Source organism: Caloenas nicobarica, chromosome 3 (genome assembly GCF_036013445.1).
Source record: "Caloenas nicobarica isolate bCalNic1 chromosome 3, bCalNic1.hap1, whole genome shotgun sequence".
NCBI classification, from domain to species: domain Eukaryota; kingdom Metazoa; phylum Chordata; class Aves; order Columbiformes; family Columbidae; genus Caloenas; species Caloenas nicobarica.
The window spans coordinates 11932165-11950822 of NC_088247.1; positions in this window are offsets into that span (position 1 = coordinate 11932165).

Genomic DNA, 18658 nt, shown 5'->3' on the forward strand with positions numbered 1-18658 from the left:
TTCTTGATGGCCAACATTTGTGGCAGTGCTATTTGTGACAAGCTCCTGTCAAGACTGATTTATATGGTAAAACTCAACAAACAACATCAAAAATAAACCCTGATGTGCCTTGCTAATTTCTTCTATGTAAGAAATGATATATTAAGGCCTGAAATTTGCTACCTCTGAACAGATGGGCCACATTATCACAGTGTTCTCTTGTCAATAGATTTATGAACTTTTGTGGATTTGGAAACAGCAATTTCTAAGCTATATATAAACATATATATACATATAGATACTGGGCAAAAAATGTCTTCTCTATAAGTGGATAAAGAGTGGAGAACAGTCAGATTACAAGGCTTGATACTATCTGGAGAGACACTTCAGATTTTAGAAACATATGAATGAATTTGTGACGTTAGACTGCAAATCTTGTGACAGCATCTTTTGTTAGGAAATCTCTGGGTATTTTGTCCTTCTGGTCATGGTTCATGTTATGTTCACGGTTCATGTTATGTTCATGGCATGTTGAAGAAAACACTTCTGCACACCATTTTAAGCCAGAATGAGGAGTAAAGAGGGAAGGAAGGAAGGAGGGAAGAAGGAAGGAGGGAAGGAAGGAAGGAAGGAAGGAAGGAAGGAAGGAAGGAAGGAAGGAAGGAAGGAAGGAAGGAAGGAAGGAAGGAAGGGAGGAAGGGAGGAAGGGAGGAAGGAAGGGAGGAAGGAAGGAAGGAAGGAAGGGAGGAAGGGAGGAAGGAAGGAAGGAAGGGAGGGAGGAAGGGAGGGAGGGAGGGAGGGAGGAAGGAAGGAAGGAAGGAGAATACCTAAATAATTTCTTAACAATTAAATTCTTTTGAACTAAAGATTTCCTTTAAATTTTCTCAAGTTCAAAGTGTTTGAGTCTCTTTCCTCATTTTCAAATATAAATCTGGAAAGAAATGAACTATTTGTCTGGAGGTGAAAATGTTTTTGTGGCATTTTCAATCAGTGCAGTAGTATGTATTACATTGTTTATTTTTACCAAGTTGGCCCCGTATCTCTCAGGTACAATATCCAGATGCTCCCACCTGCATTTCTAGACTCCTGCTCCAGTTCTTATGTCACCTACTGAAAGAAAATCATCAGACTGTCTGAGGACTGAGCAGCCGTTTCTTTGAAGCAGTTACCAGTGCAGCTTCTGACTCCAGTCCTCTGCCAGCACACATTCAACCAGCCTGCAGACATCAGTAGCTGGCTTTCCCCCACTCTGAGGCTTCAAATTAAATTGCTATTGAGACTCCATGACATAAATTAAGAACAGAAAAACCAGTTTTAAGCTTACGGCTCTGAAGAAATCACCAAACGCGTTCTATTTTGGCAGCCTGCTGCTCACAACTCAGAAAATATGACAGCAAAGCAAATCACATGTCCAGTGTGTGTTTTATTGCCCTGCACAGACTAAGCCATCTTGTAGGCACATGCTTGACTATTTTTAGTGGCTGTGCTCCCGCAAGTATGGCAAAGTCCTTTAGGATTGGCGAGTCACTAGGGGCTACTTGAAAAGTAGCAAGAGATGTCAATTGCTGGAATTTTGACTGAAAATAATAATACCTGGATTTCAGATTTGCCGCACAGATTTGCCAAAGTGCAAATGAAGTCAGCTCTGGCAATGTGACGATTCAATGATTACTGCCTCCAGCCATGAAAGCACAGGATCTGACTGTATTTTATTTTCATTACCATTTCTACAGCATCGTTTTAAAGGTACATGATTGCTCGTGGGAATGTCAGGTTTCCAGGGTGTCCATCTGGGAATCAAACATTTCTTCTGTTCCAAGCAGGCACTGTGGCATATCCAGAGGACCTATAACTGACATGGCCCATTAGTCATAGAAACATCCCACTAAAATTAGCGGCAGCTTTTCATCTTTATGGGCCTCATGCCTCAGTCCATATGTAGAACTTACAAAATGGATTTTTCTTTTTTTGGCGTGTAACCCCGTCTTTCCGGTACTTTGGTTCCAGACCTTCATGAGCAATGCAGGTGGCTTTTGTTGCTCCACAGCTCATATTCCTGACAGTTACTGCATCTACACAATACTTCTGGATTCGGCCAGGCTGAAACATTCTCACAAACAGTTACTTAAGATTACCAGCATTAGCACATAAATATAATAGTAATTAATAACACTTTGGCTTCTTGAAAATCCCTTGTGCTGCTCTGTTGGCTCTATTTAAACAGCACCTAAAAAACCAGCAGCAAAGGCTCCCCTTGCCCCCATCTTGTTTTTAAACTTTATGTGGTTTGTTTTTAAAGTGTGCAACAGAGGCACAGGAATAAGCTACTGTGATTTTCACTTTCAGAGCCCAAGGTTTTCATGACTCCTTCATGTTTGGGACTGTTTCTATTTATTCATTTGTTGGGTCCCAGTCGGAGACAGTTCAGACCTGATTTTCAGAGGTGTTGAGCAATTAACAGCTTCCATGCAAGTCAAGGGGAACTGTAGTCATGCAATACTGTGCTGGATGTGGCCTCTGGTATTTTGAAGAATCCACACACAAGAAGGCATTTCAACAGTGTTTACCTTGTGTCTTCATTCTGGGCCTAAATTCATAGCAAACAGGGACTTGAATTACTTCTGTGTCTTTTACGGCCTTTAGGAAACGAGTAAAGGATCCAAACAGATATTTTACATCATTAATATATATTAAAAAGAAAATCCAAGATGTCTCAACCCTACCCCCCTACTTGAGTTTCTTGCTTGCTGCTTCAACATACAGGTCAAACACTGAATAAGACTCTCCTTTTCTCATGAAATAGTAACATTGAAGTGGGGGTCAGGTTGTCACGGAGACCTTTGTGACACCATCACTTTACCTGGCACACAGGATCTTATTTTCCAGCGCTGTCAACATACAAGTCTTTCAAAGCATTTTACTGTTCAGAAAAGACAAGAGTATGCCCACTTGCCATATTGGAAATCCCCAAGCTTATATTTCCCACTAAAAAAACCAAAACCAATCAACCAAAACACCACACACACAAAAAGAACAACAACAACAAGAAACAAAACCACACACACACAAGAAAACAAAAATCAAACCAAACCAACCAACCAACTAAACAAAACAAAAACAAAAAATAACACCCTGCCTGGATAAAACTCAGAAGAATACCCAGAGACTCAGAGCTGACTAACAGCACAGGTAACACTTTTGTACCATACTGTGCAATGTATTGCAATGCAAACAATGGTTGTTCCAGTCCAGAAATAGAAAAGGTGATTCATTTTGGTTTGGAACGAAACAGCAGTGTGTCCTGGTGTTGCTAATAAAAGCCTTTAGGGTTTTGCTCCCTACAGACTTCATTGCGGTAATCAGCAGTGCTTCTGTTAGCTCATTATCAGCATTGCTGGCGCGGGAGGGAGAATTGGTTGCACATTCAGATTATTATTGTCTTTGTAACACTTAATATTAAAGACTCCTTTAACAAAGGATTTACAAGCTGCTTTAGAGAGAGTGCATCAATAGAAGCTGTAATATAATCATATTGTTACTATGAGGACTGCTTAGCCTTTTATTGCCACCTTGTGAAACATTTACTAATCATCCATTAACTGTTTGTAAATGTAGATGGAGTATTCAGACTCATACATTTGAAGAACATGAGGGAGAATTTTGCGGATTTAATCTGGTTTCCCACAGATTGTAGATCACTGCATTTTGCCAAAGGAGTCCTGTAGTGATCCAGCAGTTTCTGGGGGAACTACTGCATCTTTCCTAGAAAACCATCTCTTTTGAACCTGAAGTTCTCAAGAACCCTCAATTACTCAGTACTTAAGCTTGTAAAAAACAGTACTCATGCGTTTCCATATTTCAGTTATTGAACAGACTGCTACAGTAAAGCTCCTTCCACTATTGCAACATTACCCCTTCTCTCTCACTCTCTTACACTTCATTTACATTCTATGGTCTATACAAAGTAAAAATCATCACTTAATATTTAGGTTTTGGTAGGATCTGAGCCCCATACAAACTACAGATCAGTCATACTGATGTTGTATGAGCAAATACTAATTCATCCTTCCAAAAATTGCATAGGCAACACCTAACAGATGATAAAAAATGTCATGGCTTTGAGGCCAGCCACAGAGAACAGAGTGAAGAAGTAGTGTCATCCATGCAGCTCTAAGCCACTTACAGGCCATGGTGAGATGTCTTCCCAGAGCTGTACCTGTGGAGGTATATGCCTTTGGAGACCCCTCTGGAAAAGTTCCCCCTCTCTCAGAGGGAGACGGTGGTCAGGCTGCCTCCTTGTGTGTAATTTGAGACAGCGAATTAAAACCAAAACTGAGCCAAAATAACAGCAACAACAAAAAGAAAAATACTAATTTCCCCCATATCATGTTGCTGCACTCAGAGAATCAGTGTACATTAATGGTGTGGCACATAATAAGGGTGAGCTCTGCCCATATCACCTTTCTTACAACACCACTCTGCCTTTCTCCCTCTCTCCAAAGCTTCCCTTTAGCAAACTGCCTTTGCTGAGCTTTTCAGAGCTCACGGAGTCACCTGGCATGGAAACACCAGGGTCCTCTTCAGGTCCTTGCATTAAAAAAGAATGAATCTCCTCTTGTTTTATGTGAATAAATGCAACACATCGTGCCTATTTTTTTGCCAAGTTGTTTAGAAACTGTAAAGCTGGGAACTGAAGAGTGCTGGCAGGCCAGGTCAAGGCAGTGTGCTTGCTGCAGCGGTATTCTCTGACCAGCTGGTTCTGCTTCCCTGTAATTTGTTCAGGATTTGCACCAGGACCTCTAAGTTCACCTTCTGCAAAATATTTATTATTTTTTTTTTTTTTCCTCTCTCTCTGAGAAAAAAATTCCCCCTTCCTCTTCTTTGGAAGAGAATGATTTGCCACTGGGTTGGAAACAAATTAGTACCATGTTGGAAGGGCAGGTCTGCCTGTTTCCCAGACACATTCCTTGTATTTGCTAATTCTTTTCATCATGAAAATGGCAGAAAAGCAGATGTGAAGTCTAATGTATTCAAGGAGCTCCTTTAATAGAGGTAGATCTAAAAATAAGTAAGGATTCATCCTCCACAGTTATAAATGTGGTCCTTTCCCACTGGCCATAGTACACTCCAGACATGATAATGTTGGTGACTCTTTGGAGGGTTCACAGTTTAAACCACCATTGACTGGTCATTTAGAAAAATCTTCTAAATTGAAAGAAATTTTGGAGTCAGCTTATTAACTACCAGTTACATACATCTCCGTAATTCCTTGTCTCTTACAAATCTTAGACTGTTTACCTCAGTCATTCGTTGTAATTTTTGCTATGTCTGTAGGACATAAAGAGGTTCTAAAAGACTTTCCTGATGCAGGGAAGCTGCAGTATAAGGCTAACAATTGATGCAAATCACAAATAAAGCTTGTTGTTGAAATAAGAATTGGACACATTATATTTGCCCATTTTCAGAAAAACAAAGTTCAACTTTTTTACTTTAACACACTTTGAGAGTAAGCCTACCTAAACCTAATGTAAAATATAAATGAAAAAAAAAACCTCTAAGCTAAATTAGGTATTTTAAGTCAAGCAGTGTGTTTAATTTGATCAGAACTGAAATATCTTTTATTTCATTTTCGTTTTGGCAAAAACAACAAAAAAGTCCTTTGGGGTTGACCTGAAAGATTTTTTTTTCTTAGTTTAGCCAGAGAGTGGAAAGATTAGTTATTTAGACAGCATTACTCCTAAATTCAAATGCTGTGCCATTTCCAGCAGGCTATTCTTCCTGCCTTAAATGAGCTTTTCATCCTTATATATACATTTATAACAACCGATGAGAGAAATATTGAGCAATCACATAGATCACAGTCAGCGTTTCAAAATTCATTTAATTATTTGACTCTCCTTTCTTGGAAGGGGATCCTATGTGTGTGTAACTTATTCATCATTCTAGTTTATAACGAGATCCTTTTGTTGTTGATTGTGGCCATTCATTGTTGTTTTAAAAATAAAACCTTTCCATATTACTTTGTTCTATCTCTTGCTTTGTGGGACATAATTTACAGTGATGTGCCTGGCCCTAAACAAATGCAGGCTAACTTACAGTAGGAAGAATTGTTGGAAAAAGTACAATGAGTTGTCCCCAAAATAAACAAACTTTACTTTATAATTTCGTTTCTGCCAATGCCTGTGTGATACTGAATATACCGGAGGAGGAGGTTTGCTGACTGTCCTACAGCTGTCTAACATTTCAGTCATGTCGAATGAATCACTTTTGCTCTGTTGGCTCACAGAGAAATAAATAGTCTTTTTCTAATTCATCTTCTAAAAAGATATTACTTCAGAGAAGCTATTTATGAACCTGAGTGCACCAAGCACTTTGTTTGTTCTTTTTAATTCTTTCCTCATTTTTCTACTTATAACACCTTTTCTGACATAAGCATGTGCAGCATAAACCTCGTGTCATGTGTTATAGGGTAGAAAATCTAAAATGCTAAACACACTAGTGCTCTTTGGGTAACACCTACAATCATAATGAAGTGTTTCCTGGCAGGCTGCATGTTGTACCTTAAATCACTTTTATATTGAGCTCCATAAGTGTTAGGTCTCTGTAGTTTCACTTCTACATTAGTGCCTGAGGAAAGCGAGCTGGGCCATGGTAGGCAGCCCCTTCCCGAGGCAGTGGGACTGGTGGAGACAGTTGCCACCATCAGCTTCAGCAGTCCGTGGTGTTGGGCTGAACTGTCCCTTCAGGTGCTGCCCGATGTCTGGACAGGAGTGAAGCTGCAGAGGTGGACCCTCCTGGCCGGAGCCAAGGAAACCAAGGTCAGGGGAGTTGATGGCAGAAATGTCTTTTACCAGCACAGTGGGCTCTAAGAAGAAGGGATTTGTCAAGAGCTTAGCGCTAAAACCCCAGTTCAATACCGTATTTAAGTGTGTGCCCCACTCAGAGCATGTAAGGTACTCCTTAAACATCAAGGAGATTTCTCACGTTGTTAAAATGGGTGTGCACTTCAGAGGCTAACTGGGAAGATTTGCAATTTTTTTTTAAGGACAGCGAAGGCTTAGAGAGACCTCATAGAATAAAAGACAAGAAAACTGGAAAAAAAAAATCATAACATGGAATAAAATCATACAAATGTTGATAATTACCCAAGAACTCAATAATTCTGACAGAAACCTGGGAAACATAAAGCACATTGGACTTAATATGAGTCTGAAACACTGTTAAGTGTCTAAAATACGTTAGAAACACCTCAGTTGGGAAGATAATACTCTTTTTCCTTGATTATTTTGGAATCGAATGTGACAGCTGTGTATTTTAATTGGCTGTAATGATCTTCATTTTCAAACTTTTAACATTTGCTGACTGCTAAACAGCCTGACCATCTGATAACCCCGACCACCTATGGGCCATAGCTCCTATCCAACGTAGATTCCATGTAATCTTGTCTTTATTTGAAAATTACCAAATTACAAGAAAGTTACTGGCCTTAAGAGAAAGCTAGAAAGATCTAAACTTGTATCACAAGGCATTATGAGGTGGGGAAGTATTGTTAGACAATATTATAGGTATTATCAAAGTTGGTTTCCAAAGACGTATGATGGTGCATTTTTCAACAATTAATTGTATCTGCCATTTCATTACTATTAAGCTATTACTATTATTATTGATTTTGTGGTGTGAGAACCATCTTTCTGCAACTCTTTGCAGACAGTATTCATTTTTGGCTGCTTTTAATAATTCAGTAATGCTGGAAAACCTTGTTTCACTAATGCAATTCCAGAAACTACTTGTCCCTGCCTTCTCAATCTCATATAACTGATCTAAAAAAATGGACTTGAGTATCAGGATTGCACTGCCAAGCAGAGGCAAACTAGCAAGTGCTAGAGGTTAATCAGGCTCACAGTCTCCTGTGCTGTGGACACAAAACAAGTCAACAAGATTTTGCAGGAATGTAGGTCAAGAAAGGGAATATCTGTCCAGAGGAAAAATGTGTATAGTGAGGTACATAGAAAACAACAAATATTTAACTGCTATTAAATATTAATTATTAAATATTGGTATTAAAAGAAAAGAAAAACCTATGTCTAGGAGCCAAGTTGTATGAATTTAACTAAAACAGTTTTTAAAGTCTGTGAATTAAGCAGGAGTATTTTGATTCCTTCCTTTACTTTCAGTGCCTTCCATTCACTTCTCACAGAAATGTGCTCAAGTCAGTTGTGCAAGCTGCAGTGAGGTGAGACAGGGTGTGGATTGATGGAAGATCAAAGGCTGCAGCCATGAGTGCCCTTGCTCTTAGCTCATGTAGATGACTTACTTGACCTTGGGTACCTAGGCTGGACGTTCGTACATGGCAGATGACATGAATGAAAATCCAACTCTACAGCTAAAAAAGCAGTTACACAGAATTTGAAATTATTAGATTAAATCAGTTTATATTTACCGCAGATGCTACATTATAGAGTAAACAAGCTCTTAGGATTAAGCTCAGAAAAGCTCCCTCACTGATAAAAAAGTTTCATAGACTTATATATGGAATAGTCTCTGATAAAATATCCACCACTGTGTACACTTCTTTGGAAACTTTAACTTCATAAAAATCAAGATAATAAGAGGCTAATCTGTGGAGAAAAATCCAGCACAGACCAGAAGATACATTAGGTAAAGTAGTATTTTTCTATTATTTGTATCTGCTGTGACTATGAGTGAAACACTAAATATATCCTTAATTTTCTTAATTTAGGAATGGCTCTGTCTCTTCTAAACCAAACCTTCCTCATTCTGCACATCTCCTGATTTATATTCATCTAAACCAGGGACATTCTCAGACAGATTGGCACAGATAACCAAATATTATTTAGTTATTTATTATCACTGTAGCTTCAGTTTGTTCCCTGAAATGTTTTGGATTTTTTTTCCTGAAAAATTATCATTTCTCTCTTTATCAATTATCCACTCATAGTTCTTGTGTGAGCTCCAGTGAAGACACATATTTCTTCTCAAAGGTTTCTAAAAGCTCCAGCTGAAGAATCCTGTAACTGGAATCATTTTTATTACTTTAACACTCTCTTCTTCATGCTGTATCTCTCCAAAGAAAAGCCTAAGGCCATTCTAACAAACCAGAAGATCCTGACCCTTTAAAATTCACCTCTGATCTTGGAGCAGAGCTTCCATGTTTCACATGAACACAGCCTTTCCTCCTAATATATTTTGGATTTTTTACAATCCCCATGTTAGCCAGGAACTCTCTGAAGCTCAGCTCCTACCAGAACAGTTTTATACCATATACCTTTGACAGGAACTGCTGGCATTCTCCTACAGGAAGCTGACATGTGATTTAGGAGGGGATAAAACATGTACATGTTTGTTACTTGAATTTTACAGCTCTGCAGGGAATGAAAAACTTTTTCACAAAGGATTTAAAACCTTGGCTTTCTTCCCTACTTGAAAATTTTTAAAATTCTCTGAAGGGAAATTGCAAGATGAAATTAATTTGGGGTCAATTGAAAGATTTCAGTTTGACCAAGACCAAAATCCTTTTAAATTTGACTTCCATATTTATTTTTTACATTACAATATACTGGACAGCATAAAATATGAGATGCTAGTCCTAATGCTTTAAAGAAAGTCTTGAACATATGGCCCAAATGTAACTGATACATCGATGTCTAGCTGAGTTTATGGAAACTCTAAAACAACAACTGTGGGAGATGTGAAATGAGCTATTCATCCAAACTTGTGTCCAGGGGTGATATTTAATAACATTAATATTTAAAATAGTTTATCAAAGAGCATGAGAAAAAGAATAGGAGAAAAGGGTATGATACAGGAAAGACCAGGTATTGTAAGAGGCAGTTGTGTTTCATGTCAAGAACAAACTATGTTTGCTACAAATATACTTTTACCTAATTATACACATTCTTATATCCTGACACACTTATATTCTTTCCAAGCCAAGAAGAATTAAACCTTCAGCAGCAATGATGCTTTGCTAATGAGAAGTTGAGTCTCAAGAGCTGAATTATCTGGAATCATCAAAACCAGCACTGGTTTAATAGGCAGTCTTATTACACTTAAGCATTTGCACTGAGTGGTAAAACATTTTGGTGCATCATTTGACTGAAACCTATTCCACCAGAAGAGCTTTCCATTCCTTCCACCACCACCACATCACCACGACTTCCAAGAGCACGGAGGACAGGAAGGAAATCAGAAACAGTCAACATCAGCATATCACACTCCACCAACCCAACTGCTTTTGATGAAGAAATGAGTGTCTGTGCAGATAACGTGTAGTACATTCTGACTTCTGTAAAGCTGTTAACACCATCCACCCACAGTATTTTCATGTGCAGGCTGAGGAAATCTGGACTGGACATACTGTCTGCAAGATGGGTTGAAAATTAGCCAAAGCACCTCATTCTAATTAATGGCTCAGCATCAACTTGGCCACCAGCATCAAGCAAAGCAGCCCAGGCACTGATACAAGGACCAACACTGTTCAGTACCTTTATCTATGACCTGGGTAATGAGAAAAGAATTCACCCTTGTCAAATGTGTTGACAATAACTAATTAAACAGAGAAGGCAGAGTTTAATACACTCTAGAACAGCAGAGTTTCAAGCCAAAGGGACCCTGAGAAACTTGAGGATTAGACTAACGGAAGTTTCACAAAGTTCAGCAAGGATAAATGCAAAGTAAACACAAGTCAGGGAGTCAATTGTCTGAACAGTAGCCTTGTTGAAAAGGAACTTGGGCATTTAGAGAACACCAGTTAGACTAAGGGCTACCAGAGTGCTCTTATCACAAGTACAGGAAACTGCATCATGGATTGTTAGGAGGAGTGTGGCCAGAGGAAGGAGGGATTTTACTGCTCCATTCAGTAGTGATGTGGAGGCAAAGGGTTGATTTAGCAGCAGCCTACAGCTCTTTGAAGGATAGTTGTAAAGACAATGGAGGCAAACTACTCTCAGATGTAGCAGATGATTTAACAAAGAGCAAGAGCAAAGTGTTGCAGCTTGGAAGGTTGACCTTGGACATTGGGACTTCTTCAATAGGAGAGCAGTGGAACACTGGAACCCACATCCAGGTGGAAGCTCTGTCCTTAGTTTCAAGACTCAGCTAGACTTAGTCTCCAATGGTCTTACCCACTTTTGTTATAGTCATGCTTTAATCAAGTTCTTGTACTAGATGACCTCCAGAGATCCCTTCTGGTTTCCTTGTTTCGTTGATTCTGTGTTTTACTATTTTCTTTTCCCTTCCCTCCCCTCCCTTCCCCTCCTGCCCACTCTCCTCCTCTTCAACATCGCAGAAAGGTCAAATTAAAGTTCAGAAAATTCCTTTCAGAACATGAAGCTGTGTAAAAATGACCTCAGTATACTCCTTAAAACAGGCAAGGTTCTTCTAAAGTGCAACTGGAAAACAGCAGGACTGTGCAGGAGTGTGTAGTTAATGACCAAGCTAATGTGACTTGCAAAACCTTTACTGCTTAAGACAATATATAGCAGACAATGGATTTCGCTTGATTCTTATATCCTACATCTTTTATAGCAATGTCAATGAGCAATCTCAATCCCTCCCTCTCCTTCCTTCCTTCCTTCCTTCCTTCCTTCCTTCCTTCCTTCCTTCCTTCCTTCCTATGTAGATGCAGTAAAATAATGAAAAGTACAGTGCCCATCAGATGCTGTTTCCTGGGCAAGGTCTTTACTCATCGGTCCATTATGCAAAGAACAGGTATCACCATGACTAATTTGGAATGATTTCAGCAAACACAAGTCTTTCAGACATGCTTTGGCTTGTGAGGAAAGGTAGTGGAATACATGGTCTGGCCACAACCCGGAATTTTGGTGCCAATATCCTAACTCAGTCCTATTTTATACAGAATTTGGGCATGACTACAGAGAGAATACACTGTCCTTTTCTCTAATTACAGATGCATTTAAATTCTTCATTAAGAAAGACAAAACAAAACAACAAAACAAGTGATGACAATCCTGCTAAGATAACATCCTATCATCTCAACTCAATTCAATTCTAGTGAAACTCCACTAACTGGACAAATGTGACCAAGACATTTACCCAGAAATCAGTAACTTCCCAAAAACACAGCTTCACACAACCTTGTATCTCAAACTTAGGGAGCAGTTCAGTGTCAGTTTTTAAGATACATGTAAGATAAAATTAATGTGGTGGGAAACAATACCTACATACGATTTCCCAAGTAGAGAGATAATAAACAATACAGTGAAACAGGAACCACCAGAGAAGTTTGCTCAAACAGGGAATTGGAAGTTGTTAACACAGAGATACTGAAAATGGGCAGTTCTGGCCTCTGGAGAGACTTTTTTCAGTCTGTGTGGCCCTTGGAATACTTTCGTCCAAGAGGAGTTGCCTTGGATGAGATCCTTGGAAAATATTTCGCTTTGATCTCTCTGGTGTATTACTCCTCTTTTGCAGCCAGCCAAAGTATAAAACTAACTTGACTCCCCTTTGACTGATACAATTCTACAGTCAGATACAGCATTAATGTAGCAGGGATCAGAAAGACCTCAAGAAGCACTGTAAATAATCAAAATGCTGCTCACGTTGGGCAGTGGTAAGATCAAAATTTTGGAGATGTCCAGAAGAGGCTTGTCTCATCAGCACCAGATGCTTAGACAGACATGGGCTATGGAGAGAATCAACTAGTGTAGAGCTCACAGTTGCATGGAAAACAATGCAACCAGATCAATTCATACCACCTGGGAATCTGGGCCCTAAAGACAGATATCATAACAATAGCCCTAAAAATAAGTTCCCACAAACCTCATCAGCACTGTTTCTTGCCTTAGTGAAGCTGGAGATCTGCTACTAATACAGGCTTCTCTGCCCTAAATCACTTATTTTGGCAGACCATAAAATATGGAAACTCTAACACTCAATATTCCCCACTCTCTCATGATTACTGTTCAGGGACAGACTCTTTATATCAAACAGAAACTTAAAGATTGTGGCATGTTATCAAAACCATAATGAAATCTTGTGCAAGCACAGTAATCAGAGAGGGCTATTTGTCAAGACATACTGTAGAGGAAAACAAAATCCCACAGTAGAAACAGGAGTGCTTGCTCTGCCGAGAGATGCTGTGAAAATGAAACGAGGTTCTTTTTTTCCTCCTCTTTAATCAAAACTCAGTATGAAAACAAAAATGTTACCAAATAACTTTTGCTGATAAAAAAAAAAATAAAAAAAAAAGCTGGCGGGCAAGGAGCAGTGCATAATTTATAGAGAAATAACATTAAAAGGGGAATTGTTCACATAGATATTTCTGAGTGTGTGATCAGAAGTTCTGGCCCTGGGGGGAGCTTATGTTACTGCCACTACTGGGTTGAGGCTAGATTTGACTCTCTCTGTGAGACGGTCAAAACCTGGGAAGTTGCACAGGGAACAAAGGTGTGGGCAGATCTGATATTACTTAGGAGGTCCCTGGTGAGACCATGCCTGCGTTTTGACCCCACCTGCTTCTGGAGGTTACCAGTTCTATCCACAAAATATCTGTAGAGGTTTAAACTTGACTCATTGCTTAACGATGCGAGCACTGGAGGGGGAGTTACACGCTCTGGGATCTCCTCCTGGCTGTGCCATTGATTTGTGAGCTAGAGGTCTACTCAGTAAATCAGGGATAACATTATTAAGTTACTTAAATGGACTGTTGGGATGCTAATTACCCAGCAGATTTGTGGTCAATTTGCCCTTCTGAAAATTAAGCCACTTTGCTGTCTAAATGATCCTAAACTCTGGGTGCAAAGATCAAACACTTCAGCTTAAATGTCCCCATTCTCAGCTGTACAGGCTTTCAGAGTACCATCGTATTTTCAAATACCATCCCACTTCTAGAAGAGGAGGGCAATGTTAGGTCAGGATTAAGTTTCAGCCAGTGATCTGTAAGGAAAATCTTTAAAGAAACAGTGCTATCTAGTGTTATTGGTTGCGCAGTTGCATGAGCACTAAATTAATGAATGTGTAAGTAAATACTGATGAGTAAAGGGCAGAAAGGGTGGATGACTACATGGGTATGAGAAGATACTTTATTTTTGATCATAAGTACAATCTGTTACTGAGGCAGAGCAATGCAAGGTTAGTACCTGTCAACAAGACAGCTGGAGGTCTCTTTTTCACTGATAAATGTTGAGTGCAGCTGTGCTTGGCACATGGTTGTGCTGTAAACAGGAGCCATGGCTTTGAACATCATTCTAATTTTTCTACTCCTGCTAATTGCTGCTTCCACTTCATCAAGGGTGGCGCCCAGGCCACGACCTCAAATCTATTCAAACCCAGAGCAAATTATTTCCTAGGGCTGTCTGGCCTTCTGAGGACCTGAATTCATTAATTCGTCTATACCAGTCCTTAAGTTTAGTTACACTTAAGACACTGAAATTTGCTTTTATTGGTGAATAACCACAGACAGAATTAGGTTTTTCTTCATGTTCTCCGCAGTAACACATGACTTTCGCAGCAACACGCACTCAAGTGAGGGAGTGAATATGATGATTGTCTAGGATGGTATGATGGTCTCATGGTCAGGGCACTTGCCAGAAGTGCAGTTTAATTATCTTTAAGTTAAATAGTTCATGACTGCAGGGCTCCTATTTATCCGATTTCAGGGTGTTATGGAAAAGGTAACAGCTGGACCTTCCCAATTGCAGGAGGTGTGCATTATAAGAAGCAAGTTATGACAACTAGAACGAAGTACTTAGTGTTTTCTATTTGTAATAAGTCCCAGCTCCATGGTATTCCTGTAGTTTTGCCAAATCTAACTGCATGAGTAAGAATAGTCTGAAATATTTACATGAAAGGAGAAAGACGTTAGAATAAAATCAAGAGAACATATGACAGAAGGTAGCAAACAATAGCTACATTTTTAGTTTGGAGCACTGTAGCCAGAAATCCATCAATAGAAATAGATCCATCTATCTCAAAATGTAAAGATTAATAGGTGGCTAGAGGGAGCAGAAGAAAAGGATAGGAAGACAAAAACCTCATATATTCATGAGTGTTCACCAGCCTGTTGGCTGCAGGTTAGAGGACTGCAATGCTATGGCATTTTTCAGACAGAGCACTCTGACATGGGAAGTTTGTGTGCACCTTGGCTGTTGCCATAGCACCATATATTTTTCCAATTTAAAATCTATTACTATATCCTAGTAATATGCTCCCAAAATATCTTTATCAGATAGTAATAATTTTCCATGTCATCTACTTCAAGCTCGTTCACTTTGACAACCCAAAGACGTTTGACTTCCCTATAGAACCTTCAAAGTGAGACAGCTAGGATCACCCTCCTTGCTTGTTGTCCTAAATCCATACCTGTTCTCTCCTTGCAAAATCTTTATTTTTTTTTTACTTTTCTCCACTATAAACCTATGACCAGTGTCATGGTTTAACCCCAGATGGCAACTTATCACCATGCAGCCATTTGCTGCCTCTCCCCTGGTGGGATGGGGGAGAGAATCAAAACAATAAGTGAGAAAACTCGTGGGTTGAGACAAAGACTGTTCAATAGGGAAAGCAAAAGCTGTGCATGCAAGCAAAGCAAAGCAAGGGATTTGTTCACTGCTTCCCATGGGCAGGCAGGTGTTCAGCCATCTCCAGGACAGCAGGGCTTCATTGTGAGTAACGGTAACTTAGGAAGACATGCGCCATCACTCTGAACATCCCCCCTTCCTTCTTCTTCCTCCAGCTTTTATACTGATCATGACATCATATGGTATGGAATATCCCTTTGGCCAGCTGGGGTCAGCTGTCCTGGCTGTGTCCCCTCCCAGCTTCTTGTGCACCCGGCACAGCACAAGAAGCTGAAAAGTCCTTGACTACTTAGAAACAACTAAACATCAGTGTATTGTTAACATTATTCTTATTCTAAAACCAAAACGCAGCACTGTACCAGCTACTAGGAAGAAATTCAACTCCATTCCAGCCAAAACCAGGACAGCCAGCAATGCTGCTTCTTCATGTTAGCTCCTGATTCTACCTTTCTGCCAGCTGTACAAGCCTTCGCTGCCATATCCCATGTCATATTTTTGTTTCCAACTATCGCTCTGGATTCCTTACAAAAGAGCAACACTGCTTTAAGTCAAAATTTTGAAAACAATTTATCCACAATGACTAAATTGAAGACTAGGCTGAAAGGCAAATAGAGTTTTACTTATTTTTTAAATGCATGTGATTTATGTATATTATATTTATCAAAGCTCTAAGGCTCAGTTGCAACACTCTCCCCATACATCCCAGGGATGCACCTGGGAGGCCTTTGAAGTAAATTGTGAACTCACTTGGCCTGGTACCTTTACCAACTCAAAGTGAATCTGGTCCAGATTCAGTGTGGAACCACAACTAATGCTGCTGATTTGCAGCTGACTGCTCTTCAGTTGGCTTGAGGCACCCCATAAGACTTGTTTGACCCAAATCAGTATCTACGGCATAAAATTCAGGATCTGAGACAGTCATACAGGCTGTCTTTATAATCAGCGGATAGATAGAGCCTGCTTCTAGGGTACAGTTCAGCTCATCCTGAAGTTGCTGACTTAAAGATCAGGCTTATTTTCCTTAGTTAAGCCTTATGCATGCCTATTTGTCTCCATAAATGACAAAAGGATCTTATGGTAACTTAACTCAGATGGAGATGTCTGAATTATGGGCCTGCAAATTGATAGATAGATTCATAGCCTGAAGTCAGTTTGAATATGAATCTCTCTTTGGAGATCCTTTCTTTCTCAACTGAACGCATAGGAAGCCTGTGCAAACCTATGTCTAATTTTCCAGTTTCGCATAACAGTTTCCTGAATTTGGATATAAATATATCTGGTATCAAATGGTTACACAGCTGGATCTTCATTTATAAACCATTCACTCAGAGAAGCTATCTGCTGATGTAAATAATGCACAAGGATTTTCTTCACTGTGATAACTGGTAAATTTTAAATGTACAACAAAGCAAAGTAACATGGCTCTTGCTGCAGCTGCAATAGCAAAGTGGCAGCTTCCATCACCGGTGGTGGTTACTGTACATTTTCCAGCAGAATGGTACACTATCCCTGTTTTATGGTGACTGGACATTATATCACCACTTTATTAACAGTATGTGATATGTATGAAAGTTACTCTATACTCAGGTATATCAAAACTACTATTAAATTTTCATACTGTTTAGTAACTCTTTGCAGAAACTATTTTAAAAGTTGTACAGATTTGTCTCTGCAAATAATCAAATTATTTCCTCCAATTGTGCCCAATGAAATATTACACAGAAATCTGGAAGCATTATTTCCTTTAAAATTTTCCTTCATAGTGTTTTATTGATCTCTCTCTTGTCATTGACCACTATGAAACATCTGTGTTTTTCCTTCAGCTCAACATCAGTTCCCATTTGAAAAGCCTGTAAATTTTGTGCTCCTCTAAAATCTATAGATAATTGATTCCAGGAATGTGTGTCCACAGCAAACTGTGTAGCTGCAGTTCCACTTCATTTAACAACATACAGTTCTTTGTTAGGTAGAGATCAAAGAATATAATTTTATTAAGTTTTATTTGCCAGATTGGAAAAAAGAATTGGCTTTATTAAAAAAAAAAAAAAAAAAAAAAGCAGGGCAAGAGTTTTTCATATAGAACATAGAGTGCAAAGAAAGGTAAAACAACACCAAAATCAATTCATAAGTGTCTTGAAGTAGTTTTCAACCAACAGCCTTAATGTATTCAAAAAAATTTTACCATTACCATAGAAAAATGTCACTACCAAACAATACCGAGGATGAAAAAGTCTTGGGAAATGCAGAAGTAAGCAATTATTACATTTTCTACAGTTTGTAGCTCAGGAAAAAAAGGTTGGATGGAAAAGAAAAGAGAGATTATGTTTAATTCTGTGTTACATTTCAACCCTTCTAAACTATGCATTTGAGTAACTTTGGGTTAACCTATGACTACCAGAATTACCAATTAGCATGTGTAAATGTTTACAGGATCAGGTCTTGCCTATGGTAATATTTAAGTGCCACTTCACTATGTCTAGAGTCCTGAAGTAGTGAAATACCTAAAGCACATAGCAGGACAGCGCTTTAACAAAAGGATGGTACTCATGTGCCTACACGAGGGAGGTACGTCGGTGGCACTGGTTTCGGAATGCTCTGAACCATCCAAAGGGCTTCTTTGCTGGCTGAAATCTCCCCTTGTTTTTTAGAAATTAAGAAAACAAAAAACACTTCCATGTTGTTTCTGAGTTAAATTCCATACTGAAACAGTGATGGAACAATTTCATTTCAAATAGAACAGAAAATGGTGAGAGAGAGGTGAGTTAAGCATGGCAAGGAAGGATGAAGACGCTTCAGATCAGGCTGGAAAAGAGAGAAAGAACAGATGAAATGGAAATATCAAAACAGGATGCCATGGAAAGTAGCTGCCAATAGCAGCAAGATTTTATTTTGGAATGGAGAAGTTCTCATCTTTTATTTGGTACTTTATTACTTCTGGTTTAGGTTTTGGGAGGCCTGTGTATTTGTTTCTGCTTGAAAGCTTGGTGAAGACTGAAAGAAGAGTTCAGTCGTCCTTCACTGTAAATTAAGTTGTTTTGGAATGTGTAATCATCTAAAAAAATTGACAGTGATGGGCACCATGGAACAGCTTAAATAGTTATGGCTATTTGACTCTGCTG